The sequence below is a fragment of the Mytilus edulis genome, chromosome 14 (assembly GCF_963676685.1).
Source record: "Mytilus edulis chromosome 14, xbMytEdul2.2, whole genome shotgun sequence".
Lineage (NCBI taxonomy): Eukaryota > Metazoa > Mollusca > Bivalvia > Mytilida > Mytilidae > Mytilus > Mytilus edulis.
The window spans coordinates 17,462,270-17,476,590 of record NC_092357.1 but is presented as its reverse complement, the minus strand read 5'-3'; the positions used below and the strand labels follow the sequence as shown (position 1 = coordinate 17,476,590).

The 14,321-nt window shown below is 32.4% G+C and overlaps 1 long non-coding RNA gene across 1 annotated transcript; it reads right to left on the bottom strand.

Annotated features, from left to right (window-relative positions):
* Window positions 1-10,766: 10,766 nt before the first annotated feature.
* On the bottom strand, window positions 10,767-13,956 carry LOC139503016 (uncharacterized). The gene is made up of 3 exons (XR_011658998.1): window positions 13,568-13,956; window positions 12,217-12,328; window positions 10,767-11,196 (listed from the first exon to the last, which is right to left on the bottom strand). It is a non-coding gene; the product is annotated as an uncharacterized lncRNA (long non-coding RNA).
* Window positions 13,957-14,321: the final 365 nt, after the last annotated feature.

Sequence of the window (14,321 nt, the reverse complement as noted above, 5' to 3'; positions counted from 1 at the left end):
ATTTGTTTTATTGTCCCATACAAAAATATTTATGGTTAAGGGGTGAGGATCTCAACTGGTCACAGGTTTTAAACCAGGGACTCCACCTACCTTTAAATTTGGTTACAGGCGTCTGTGTTTGTGTGTATAAATTTTATTATAAACTTAGCAGTAAATACAGATAAATTGTATGTGTAATACAAAAATTTGCAAGGATATTATCGATTTGTTCCTATCAATTATCAAAATTTAAGATATCAGCAATTGTGTATATTTATATGTTAATAAAACCTATATGCCTAAGAACTTGTATTTTACAAATCAACTATAGATTATAATGAGGGCATTGCCTGGCATCTTTTCGTCTTTGGAGGTAGAAGATTTAATGTGCAGTTAAATCCCGATGAGACTACAATACCAATGGGCCCTAAGATTGTCAACAGACCCTTCCACAATTACTCGGCCTGTGGTGGTGGTTTGTTGCAATATCATCATTTATTTCACTTGTTTTAGATATTAAATTGGACTGGCTGGAAACATAGATAAGTCTTTCTAAATGACCCATCTGAAAATTTTCCAACTTCACAAAAGCTTTCAAGTTTACAATCTGCATGCTTATTCTGTAGGTACTTCCTTGATATTTTAAATGAGGTGCGACTTGATTTGCAGAAATTCAATTACAGATTTATAGTATAGTGGCACTTGAAAATATCAGCCTCTTTTTCAACTTTAAACAAAAAATATGTAGGGACATAGAATTATTCCCTTTTTTAATTATTGGCTTGGTAATTATAGCTGGCATCTAAGGTAGCGCCTTCCTCATATTAATCCTGAATTGTGTGTTTTACTCTAATGTATTGACTGTTTACAAACGAAAAACAATTAAAAATGTAATTCAAAGAAAAAGAGACATAATTATGTGTTTGAAAAGAAAACAGCAATATTGATACAGTTCAGAAAGGCTATGCAAAATGGTTAGTTGCAATCTAGATCAAATTAACACATACTTCCAATTTTACAAGTTTTTTTTTCTTAAAGAATAATGGTTTGAATACAAACATTATCATAATCGTGACTGGTCAGTTTCATACACCGTCAACGCATTTCATAACTCTATCAGCAGGAGGTCCGATTTAACGTCGTATCAAGTTGAATTTATTATTTCAACAAATACATTGTGCAACTTGTAACAATCTTAAATGTTAGAACGATATATTAGATTCGTTCTGTCATTGTTACATGTAGGTAGATCTGCAGCTTATATGGATCACAAACTATGTCAACACAATATATGAATACACCGATTAATCCAAGTAGATGTGACACTACCTGTTTTACTTAGCATATCTAAATATTAATAACAGAAACTTATGTTTAAGAAAACACAAATGTACTTGTACTTGTACTTACGTGCTTATTTCGTATGTTTTGATCACAATCGTTGTCTAACAAAAGAGTAGCGATCGCCTGGTCATGTTTTTCGGCAGCTATATGTAACGCAGTATTTCCATCCTTGAAGATAGAAAACATCAAATATTGAAGTGAATAACTATGGTTTATTTAAAATCATTTGCATATGTATGTTTGCAACGAATATATTCTCCATCTGTGATATTAAATTATTATGGTATTTTCACACATTGATGCAGCTGCAATAGTTCGAGTTGTTTTCGCGACAGAAAAAATACCAAAATGTACTGCATTTGATTTGATATTGGATATATTGGTCAACAGGGATTTGATAAAGAACAAAATCAAATACTTTGTAGTAGCAAATTTGAGAAGTTATTTATCTCTTTGTGAAAGAGGGGCGAAAAATACCAGAGGGACAGTCAAATTCATAGATCGGAAATAAACTGAAAACGCCATGGCTATAAAATAAAAAGACAAACAGAAAATAGTAGTACACAAGACACAACATAGAAACTAAAGACAAAGCAACACGAACCTTACCCATTATTGGGGGTGATCTCAGGTGATGCGAAAGGGTTAGCAGATCATGCTCCCATGTATCATCCGTCGTGTTGCTCATTTTATTGCAAACCTAATAAATAGTCTTATTCGGTAGGTCACATTCGTGGCGAAAAAGGAAGTGGATTGGAGTTATGACATAAGGAACCTATCCAATATCAACTGACGATAGCGTCTGTAAAATTTACTAAGGGAATATTTCAACTTCTCCATTTAGATATTTTTGTTTAAAAGTGTCCTTGTGAGTAGCAAGCTTATCAATAATCTTTCAAGGATATCATAAAAGTAAAACAAGCCCGGGAATAGTAATTAAGAGATATATACTCCTTATGCAGGCGCTGCTGGAATGTTCTGCATCGAAATGGAAAGATCACAATTCGAAAGCTGAAATCATCTATTTTGTCGTAAAGTTTTGTTTGCAACCGATCCTTATTGTCAATTTCCAGATGTAAGTCAAGATATGAGGCCAATATAATTGTAACTGTTGTTTTCATTATCAGTCAGTTTTAGATAATTTTTTGTTTGAATCAGAGTGATTCTTTTCAAAGTAGGATGTATTCTTCCCCAATATAAGATACTTGCATCTACGTTCGCTATTTTGTTTAATGCAATTCCAACTCTTTCAATTTGTTCTTTTAGTTTGGAATGGGGGATACTTGTGTAAGGTGTAGAAAAGTCAAATGTATTTTAATACTATTGCAAGATGAGCAAGTCTTAGATTGTATATACTTTAAAAGATCTTTCGATTTTTTTCAGTACCTACATCTGATTCACCCCACCTATAGCATATACAGTTTAACAATAATTTTCAAGCCCAGCTTTAACTGCTGATAAACATATTTTAATAATTTAAAAAAAATTTCGTGAAGCACTTGGATGACCAAGCAATATTCAGTTGGTCGTTATGACACTTGTGTAGGTGTCAGACCACCAATTACTCCCTCAAATTTAGAACATATGTAAAAGTAGCCCTAGATGTCATTGTTTTCAAAAACTTACCAACAAATTTGCAGAAACGACACTTTTGGTGAACGAGAAATTTGTATAAACCATTTTGAGCCAAAATTTACTTGTCAATGAGTTTGTATGAAAAATTGAGTATTAATTGGCTACATAGCATACTAATTTAAGATTTTAAGAAAACCGGGGGTTATTTTTAGAGTAGTTACTTTCTCAAAAGCAATACTTTCTTAGAAGATTTTTAACACGGATTAAAAATTGGCATGTACAAAGGTGATGCATGTTCAACTCAGAATATACCTGGTTTCTATGAAGTTAAACTTAAGGTAAAATATTTCGAAAGCTGTGAAAATTGCAAAATTTGGTTGAACAGATAGGGATTTTTAATTGGTGGTCTTACACCTGTAGTCAAGGTATCCAATATAGTGATGGAAGTTCTTCATTTTTTGGTTAAAATTCCAAAGAAACATAGGACAGACCTATGATTATCTAGGATTTCCTTTTTAGTAAGTGTCGTGAGGGTATATGTTAAGTTTCCAAATGCATTGTCAATACCTCATTCATTTGCCCAGCATTTTATGTAAAGCGATTTACTCACAAAAACGAGGTTCTTTGGGACTTAATCTGCAGGGACAAAAACATATTTTTCATGGAGGTAGGACAAGTGTTTTGCATCAATTGGGTTTTTAAAGATTGATAAAGGCTGGGTATTAATATACCCATTTACTTTCTCAATTCTGATTTTTATCAACGACCTTACAGCTTTAATTCATTCGGAAATAGTATCTAGTAAGTCTTCTTTCTTGCGTTCAGTCTATTGCCTAGCATAATCTTCGACGGAATCCATCAGTATTTTGAAGTTGTATTTTTCAATTGGTGGATTTAGGCTCAAGATATTGCAGACCTTTGGAAAACACATTCCGCAAGGAAGTGTTATTGATAATGTTAAGGTCTCCAGTTATAAATTAGTTTAGCATGGTACAGATGGATGCAGTCCCAAACTGTACAACTAGTTAACTTCATAAGCAAACTTTATGACTGGTTAAAGTTAACCTTTTACCGGTTTAATGACTGCTGTGACCAGTCCTAGGACAGAATTTGTGTTAACCTGAAAAGCAGACCTGATCCTAGGACTATTTAATGATTGCCCGAAAGGTTAACTTTAGGACAGGTCCATGGCCAAAATTGAAGTTAACTCTGTACGAAGTTAACTTTGCCACAAGTAGTCCAACACACAAATTAACTAATAACCAGGTCTACGATCTAAAATGAAACCAAACCTGTTCTTAAAAAAGTAAACTTTGGTTTGGTCCATGATAAAGTTAACATGATCCAAAGTTAACCTTGGTCTGGTCCGCTCCTTTAAGATAAAGTTAACTTAATCCCAAGTTCACTTGAGATAACGTTAACTTAAACCCAAGTTAACTTTGGTATGGTCTGCTTTTCATAGATAAAGTTAACATAATGAATAGTTAACTTTTAACAGGACTGCTATTATCAAAATTGAGAATGGAAATGGGGAATGTGTCAAAGAGACAACAACCCGACCAAATAAAAAACAACAGCAGAGGGTCACCAACAGGTCTTCAATGTAGCGAGAAATTCCCGCACCCGGAGGCGTCCTTCAGCTGGCCCCTAAACAAATATATACTAGTCCAGTGATAATGAACGCCATACTAATTTCCAAATTGTACACAAGAAACTAAAATTAAAATAATACAAGACTAACAAAGGCCAGAGGCTCCTGACTTGGGACAGGCGCAAAAATGCGGCGGGGTTAAACATGTTTGTGAGATCTCAACCCTCCCCCTATACCTCTAACCAATGTAGTAAAGTAAACGCATAACAATACGCACATTAAAATTCAGTTCAAGAGAAATCCGAGTCTGATGTCAGAAGATGTAACCAAAGAAAATAAACAAAATGACAATAATACATAAATAACAACAGACTACTAGCAGTTAACTGACATGCCAGCTCCAGACTTCAATTAAACTGACTGAAAGATTATGATTTCATCATATGAACATCAGGCACAATCCTTCCCGTTAGGGGTTTAGTATCATACCATCATAACATATATGAGAAGAACATAACCCGTGTCATGCCAACAACTGTTTTTAGAATAAATGTGTTTAGTTCCGATGCAAAGACCTTATCAGTGACTCAATATTAATGCCAAAATATGCAATCTTTAATGACTTGACAACAGTATCGTAATTATATCTCTTCTTAATAAGTCTATTCATCTGAGGTGAATACTGACACCTTTGTGCTTTATAAAGAATATTGCCATAAAAAATTGAATGTGAAATACCTGAACGTATTAGAAGTCTGCATGTTGAGCTATATTTACGAATGATGTCTTTATACCGATGATAAAATTTAGTAAATGTTTTGACTAGTTTGTGAACTCGAAAACCCTGGTGTAATAATTTTTCAGTAATACATAAATTTCTCTCGTTAAAATCTAAAACATTGTTACATACACGAGCGAATCGTACAAGTTGAGATATATAAACACCGTAAGATGGTGACAAGGGAACGTCACCATCTAAAAACGGATAATTAACGATAGGAAATGAAAAATCATCCCTTTTATCATAAATTTTAGTATTCAGCTTTCCATTAGTGATATAGATATCAAGATCTAGAAAAGGGCAGTGGTCATTATTAGTATTCGCTTTATTTAAAGTAAGTTCAACAGGATAAATTTCATTAATATACATACTGAAGTCGTCATTTTTGAGAGCCAAAATATCATCCAAATATCTAAAAGTATTATTAAATTTGTTTATCAGATGTTGTTTCGATGGGTCTTTGCTTATTTTTGTCATAAATTGTAACTCATAACAATACAAAAACAGGTCCGCAATAAGTGGTGCACAATTAGTCCCCATTGGAATTCCGATAATCTGACGATATACGGAATCTCCAAAGCGAACAAAAATGTTATCTAGTAAAAATTCAAGGGCATATATAGTATCAAAGCATGTCCAATTAACATAGTTTTTTTTGTTTATTGCTACTAAAAAATGACCTATAAGATTTGAACATATATATTCAGATTCTGATTTTTTGAATGCCCATTTAATAAGGTGTGTGATTTTTTTCTTAATGAGAATGTGAGGCAATGTGGTATACAGGGTAGAAAAATCAAAACTTTGAACAGATTCAAAATCACCAATATAAGCATGCAATTTATCAAGTACTTCCAACAAGTTCTTGACACTCCAAAAGTAATTTATTCCACTATTTTCGAAAGCCTTATTTGAACAATTTATCATCAGGTTTTTAATTGTACCAAGTGTGCTGGTAAGAGGAATAGACAATTTAGTAGTTGAACAATGGCTTGAAGACGAAATAAATCTATATTTGTAAGGGGTTTTGTGTAGCTTCGGAAGCCAATACATAGTTGGGACTTTCCTTGTATGTGGCTCTGCTTGTAAAGCGGTGGCTAAAAGTTTATGTTTGTTACAGATTTCGTTTTCTGAAAATGGAGTCAGTTGGAATGTTGGTGAATTGGTGATTTCCTTTTTCAGAACCTCAATGTAAAATTTACGTCAAACAATAATAATATTATTAGCAGCTTTATCGGCCGGGACAAAAACAAATTTCTTGGCTAGTTCTTTTAGTTTATGTTTAATACGAGAAATAGGTTTATTGTGGTTATTGTTAATAGTAAAATGTTCTTTAAAATGTTGAATACGTATATCAACTATCTTCATTACTGAATTAAAAAAAAAAATTGTGTCAGCTTTTTCCCGTTTTATCCATTTCATAAAGTATGGAGTGAGTCGTGGATGCTATTACGACACTCATTCCAATTAATAATTGACGGGGGACGATATTTAGGTCATTTACTAAGGAATGATTTTAACTCTCGGTCTTGAACGATGTTAAGATCTCCTGTTATAACATGGGAAATGGGTCCATAAATATATTCGGAATTACTGCAATTACATGAAGTAGGTGTATTTCACTGATATTAACATCTTTACACAATTGACTATAATTAAATACAAATTTCCGGGTAGATTTCTTGTAAATATAACAAATAAGAGGTAGCTCAGTATTGTCAAAATATCCAGGAATTTGTTCTTTAACAGAATGATCGTTAAATATACCGGCAATATTTACAAAATCAAAGCCTTTATTGACATACTTAATTTTAATAAAATGTTTTTTATGATCTTCAGGGCGATCAATTTTGGGAAATAATTTAGAATAACAATATGCCATAATAATTTGAACAATTTCATACTTAGGACTGCTATATGAAATTGTGTTGCAATCCTCCAAAATTTTATTTAACTTATTAACTGGTAACGAACAGAGTTTTGTTAACAGATAATGTCTGCCGTTGTTTTTTGAAATAGAATTAGGTCCGAAATATTGGTATGATTGGCCCGAAATTTTCTTTGATTGCGATTTGTTCTACGACCGTGAGAACGTTTTTTACGAACAGTTTTAGAAACTATATCCATAATGTTAACGGAATTGGTTCTAGATATATTACCAATTCCCATGATATTATCATTTAGACAGAGAGAGTAAACTGTCTGTAATTTTATAATCCAATTTAATTCAATAATTTTTCCGTGATCGTACAAACTTTGAATGCGATTCACCAGGCTACTTATGTACTACTTCTAAAGGTTGAACTGCTAAATATTTAAAAGGATGGTTGTGCTTCTTAAGGTGTTGGTAAATGATACTTTTGAATTTATTGGGTCTTTTAAAACGATACAGATGTTCGTGAGTGCGTTTAGATAAATATCGTCCAGTTTCTCCTACGTACTGAATACCACACCCCGGTTTGTTTCATGTGAGTAAATAAATAATACTGTTTGTTTTCAAGTTATCTCAGTTTCAAAATTTAAAGAAAATGTGCGACCATTAAACGTGGACCTTACCGTATTGTTGGTGGAAAGACGGGGACATGTAAGTCATTTTTTGGCATGACACTTATCGATAGAAGGGTAACCACGATTTTTATTGTTAAAAATGTTAGCGATGGTAGTATTTTTAGATAACCGATTTTGAAGATTGAGACGTGTAGATACCCTTTGAACAAGTTTAGTATTTAGTAATTTTCCATTTCTAAGCTTCATAATTGTTTTGTTAGTGAATTATATAATAAAGGAGCAAAGATTGGCGTACAGAATATTAACCAGCATACAATAATTTAAGTTATATAAAATGTATAAATTTGTACGGCTAAAAATGTCAAACGCTATCAGTATTAATTACCCGAAAAAGATAGGGTATATCAGGGTAGGACTGATGGCTGACTAAATAGTAGAATGGGGCAGAATATTGAAATACTACTTTTTAATAAATATTCCTAAAGTAATGAACTAGAGCAGTTCTCGCTCGGACACACACTCCATAATCTAGTACATCATAAGAACATAAACCTGAAGCACGGGGAGGCACTCTACTGCCTCCACACGGCACTAAAGACAAACTGCATGTATCAACGAGGTAAAGAATATCCAAGAGACCGATTAAAAAGCAGACCTGTCCCCAAGACTGACAGGACTTCTCTGTTAAATAATAGCAAACTTGTCCACAGGTCTGGTGTGGTTTGGACCGGTCAAGCAGACCTGTCCACAGGTTTGATCTGGTCTAGCAGACCTGTTTGCAGGTCTGGTCTGGTACATTTAAGCATATTTTTTTACTCAAGATACCGTTTTGATGAGTGGCAAATTATTATATTGTTAGGCGACTTTAATAAACAAAAAATATTTGTCTTTTATTCTTTGGTCGTATTTTTGTTTTTTGAAAACAATTGGGTTAATATTTTTTTTTTATATCAGTGATAGAACTATCATTTACCTGTAAGAATCAGTTATGCTACCTTTAGCTGTCCAATATTTTTAAGAAAGAGGACGGTTATTCTTAAAAAATAGTGGTCTGCGAAGGTAACATAATGGTTTCCCAAAGGTAAATGATAGTTCAATCAATAAAATAAAGAACGGGTAAAACAATTGAATGACGATACAACGATGTTTTAATGTCTAATCTGAGTGAGATATGTTTTAAACGTAGCACCAGGTGAATAATACAACAGGTATATTTTACATGATTTACCTCTACCATGGATGGCATAATTGAATCGTTCAAATTTTATCATTTTAGAAATACCGAATATGACTTCAAATATATATGCAGCATAGTTGTAGACTTATTTGTACATACACAATGGCCTCAATTTCATAACCTACTGTCACGTGCATATAACATCTAATGATATGTAACAGTCATATTAAACCGAAGGATATTCATTTACTGTGACATAACAGCATATGTGGGGTTCGTAATCTAGACACACGTATCAATTGTTCTTATATTTATTCATTTTATAAATGATCGGTTCTGTACAATATGGCGTTAATTCAGAACAAGGGAATACAATATATTGTCAGCTTATTTTCTATTAAATTTCTGATCAATGCCAAACTATGTAAACTGTCGTCTGCTTTTTTCACAGTAAAATGTTCCGAAACATGTTCATGAAGAACTGACTAATCTAGAGGCGGACGCCCAATCTACCAAGCATAAACAAAAACAATGTTTATTTAGTATTTTGAATAACATGAACGACTTTCAATGTCAAATACTAACATGATGACGAAAATAACATGGAAAATAAAGACGAAGACGATGACGAAAATGTTGATCAATTAATACAATGGACTGATAAAGAGACTGATTAATTTCTATACATTATAATATTAATGTACAAAAACGGATCCATGACCAAAAGTGATGTCAAAATAGAAAGACACGTTATCATACATATTGGTGCAACGCGGGACCTAGCAAACATTATCCATAAAGAACTGGACAAATTTTTAGTAAGAATATTTTTTGGAAACTTGTTGGATTATGTACAGACAGTTTACATTGTATCCATTATAGTTTATACATGTACCATAGGGATACCAAACTTACTTTACGGTACATAACTCATAATGTGTTGTGTATTTTGATCAAAGATACATATGGGTGCTGATCCAGAGCTGAGTGTCCCCTCTTAATTTGTTTATGAAGTTTAATAATGATGAGCAAGTTATCCCCGACTGATCGATTACTATATAATATTCGAATTATGTCATTCTATTGAAAATATCAGAACCAATCAACCAGACTGTTGAGTGCCTCAAATGTCTTCAATGTATGTTTATATCATGTTAACAAGCACCACTAAGCAATATGTACTACACAGGCAATTTTTTCCAACGTGTGTTTCACGTTTGTGCTCATCACGTGAGAACAACGTTTTTCACACGTGTGTATCACATGGGTTAAACGTTTATATCACGTGTATTTCACCATGATATTCTCACGTGATAATTACATTTTAATCTGATCACGTGATATTCACGTTAAAATATCACATTATTATTACATGTACAAATTTTAACGTGATTTTAACGTGTAAATATTGTGTTAATTTCACATGTAAATTTTTTAACGTGATTTCAACGTGTAAAAATTGTGTTAATTTCACATGTAGATTTTTTAACCTTATTTTAACATGTAAAAGTTGTGTTATTTTCATGTCTATTTTTTCACATGATTATGATATAAATTTATATCAATATCACATGTATTACTTATGTAAGTGCAAGTTGTTTTTTCATTGGCCATTTTTGATGTTCATGTATCAAGTGAATATATAAGGTAATGCATGTGCATCATCAATCATATAAATTTTACCTTCAAATTACTGTCACAAGAAAAGTAGTAATATACATGTACATGTACCTTATAATTAACCTTTCAGTTCAAACAAGACTTAAATGTACAGTTATTATCACTAGCGTTGCACTGATTTAAAGCAAAAGTTTAAAATTCTGAAGTTTTATTAATATTTAATAGAAAACAGACTACTGTACTGTAATCATAGTTTTGAAAGTACAGCATAAAAATTCAGCAATTGCAAAAAATGAAATTGTACGTTATTGTATGTTGTTTACTGTACAATATTATTCCTTTACATGAGTTATTCTGAATTATGCTTTGTTATGCTCTTTGATGATTAAGTCTTTTCCTTCATTTCCTCTTCAATGTTTTATAATCTTCCTTTACTTAAAGTTGACAATGGTCTTGTCTTCAATAAAATTACAAGAGGAACATTCTGTAGCAAGTCTTTTTAACTGAAATAAACTCATTTCATATTCTGATATCTTCTTTTCACAGTCATAATGATTTACTGCTTCCGACACTTAAATCCTCTTTTTATTTCTAATAGATGTTACACTCCGCCAATTTTCCCTACAAACATAAGAAAAGTTATATTGGTCAAGAAAAGAAGTATTGTTTTTGGACCCTAGTGTATAAACTTTTAAGCCATAACCCCTACCCAACCTTTTTTTAGGGTATGGAACCATGTGGTACAATTTCATAAAGATTCATTTAGTTACTAAAGTTATTGCCTGGAAACAAAAAGTCTTCAGACGACGATGCCATACCATAATATGGTTGCCAAAAAAATCAAGGTTTTATAAATATATCATGAATAATATAAGAATAAAAACTTTATTTAAGGGATTTAAAAATAAAAGTAATGAAAAACAAATGAGGATGGAAAAAATAATTTTTGGAGGTTCAATGAATGCCAGATATTTACCATACCCCTAAAAATTAAAAACTGCATACCGGTAGATCTTTATATAAAATAAATATATAATGTGCAATGTATATACATTAAATGACAAGCCTGCCTGATACAAAGTTATCAGTAACACTGAAGAAAATTTTGGGATGGATGATGAGACAAAAACAATCATACTAGTACTCTTGGGTCTCCTTATGTACATAATGAGGTTGCATGGACAAGTTAATATATATAGCTTTTATTTATATCTCTAACCGCCAGTCACTTTTTGTCATTTTTAAAAACAGATTTTTGGCTATCTATGATACATGTACATAATATTCATGATATTCAAGAGTAGAGACAGTCAAATTATTTTACATTTGTCATTCTGTGGTATTATATATATTTATTAAACTTAAAGATGACTATGCATTACAGGTTGTACTCATCGTTGAAGGCCATATCAATAGTTATTAATGCCTGTAATATTGGTCTCTTCAGTAGAGTTGTCTCATTGGTAATCATACCACATCCTCTTTTTTGACATTTGTATTGACACTTAGATTGATGTCTTTGTATTAACTCACAGATGCCTCTACTGATTTTGTTGTTTGTTTACGTGCTGATTTATTGAAATATAGACATTTATCTCATTGGTTTGATTGTTACAGCCAAGTTAATTAAGTATATAATACCTGCTTCTTTCACTTCTCCTCCTTATAGAAAAGTACATTTCCTTTGTTAAGTTTTTTCCCCAATGATCTCCTCAATAATTTTCTCTGTTCATTTATATCTAGGGACTTGTTCCTAAAACATAAATCAAATTATTCAATTGATGGAAAATATCTTTCATTTTTATAATTGTAATATTGTTTGGTTAATAATATTTATTACACAATAGAAAAATAACTTTAAATAGTTTTTCACATGTAGCTTAAAAGTTTGTAGTAATGTCATTAATGTTTAGGCTGAACATGAAATAAAAGACGGCTGTTCAAAGCTGATAAAATAAATTATATTTCTCTAACTCCACATGCTTCAGCTGACAATAAATGTAAATAAAATATGAAGACAAATATCCGTTGAGGAGGAGTTCCATAATTGGAAGGACAATTATAGAAGAAGAAGACAACTTCCAATTACACGTCCCCATTCAAATGCATTGATCGTCCATAAAAAAGGGGGGGGGTTACAACCCCTGGTACCCCCCCCCTCTGGATCTGCGCCTGCCAATATATAGTTAAAAGCCTTAATTAAGGATTATGTTGATTCAATGCTAAACATATGGAATTTTATAGAAAATCCACAGCATTTATCCTTGTACTCTTACATTTGGCAATTTGATTACTGATAGATATAGGATTATTGCATGCAGTGCTAGCATTGATTTCCTAAAAACAAGTTTATTAATGTAATTATTGGTTAAAACAATTAAAAATATTGACCAAATCAAGTACACCTTTTAGAGTGCACTCGACTTTAGTGACTCAACAGAGGTATATTGGAATTAACAGATTTGTTAGAACATTTTGTAGAAAATGAGCACTAGCACATCATAGAAAAGCAAGTGAGTAATCTATGTTTCAAATTTTATAACGAAAATCTCTGTATTAAAGGCTGTGGATTTTCTATAAAAATCTTGATTTATTTGCTACAAAGTACTCTTTTTCTAGTAAATGCAATGAAACAGTAAATAATAATGCTTTCAATCAAGGTTCCCCTTGGTACATGTACTAAATGGCCTATCTCTATTAGACTATTATTCATTATATCTGTAGTTTTGATACAAGTGAAGTTTGAAAAATTCGTACAAAAATGGCTACAGAAGGGCTCATAAACCTTAACCTAAGGCAGTCATGCAATATATGCACCCCCCCGTTTTTTATCAACATTTATGCATCCACCACTGAGTATGGAAAATAGTTCGTAAATCTGCTTGACTTGTGTCTCATCGAGTTTGTGTTAAGTGAGGTGCTATTTCTTAAACTTAGGCCAGTTAGGGTAAAAAAAAAATCAGAAAAAAACCGGTAATTTTATTGAACTTACCTGCACTGCAAATTATTAAAGTCACATGTACGCAGTATGGTAGATCAGAGAAGTTTTTTTACTGCTAAAGTTGCGTTGTCAGTACACAGAATGTCAGTTGTAAAGAAACGGGTACCATATGGACCTCAGACATGGACAAGGAGATTGCTTGCTAAAAATAACCGCGGGAAATACCGCGCACCTTGATAAATTTCGGAATCGGTGTGTAACCCAGAAGAGGAATCATTATTAACATTGTTTTGTTTTCACCTGGTAGCATAGAATGATTTAGATTTTAAATTTAATCAATATTTTGAAGGTTTGAATATGAAATGCAATCGATAAATGCAGTTTAAATGAGAATTGATGTGCTTCGTATCTCAGATCATTATCCCGTACGGTTCACGGAAACGAGCGTCCTATGCCAGACGACATGAATAACTTGACAGCCCGAAAATTTGAAAAACCTGTCAGCTGGTCAGTGTCAATGTCATAACACAAAAATTTTAAATGTCTTAAATTTAAACAGATAAATCATGTGATATAAATGATATACAGATATTTGGTTAGTCCGAGATTACTCTGACGTCCAACGGCTGTTTTGCCAGACAAAGCGGGGGGGGGGGGCACCAAATATAAATTTTGGTATGTGAGTTGTGTGTCCTTTTTTCATTAAAATGTTACTGTCACAATAACATTTATACGTGTCTGGGCGGTATGATTTTTATTAGTGTATCATGAAGACCAGATCACAAAAATACACAGGCACTTGTTT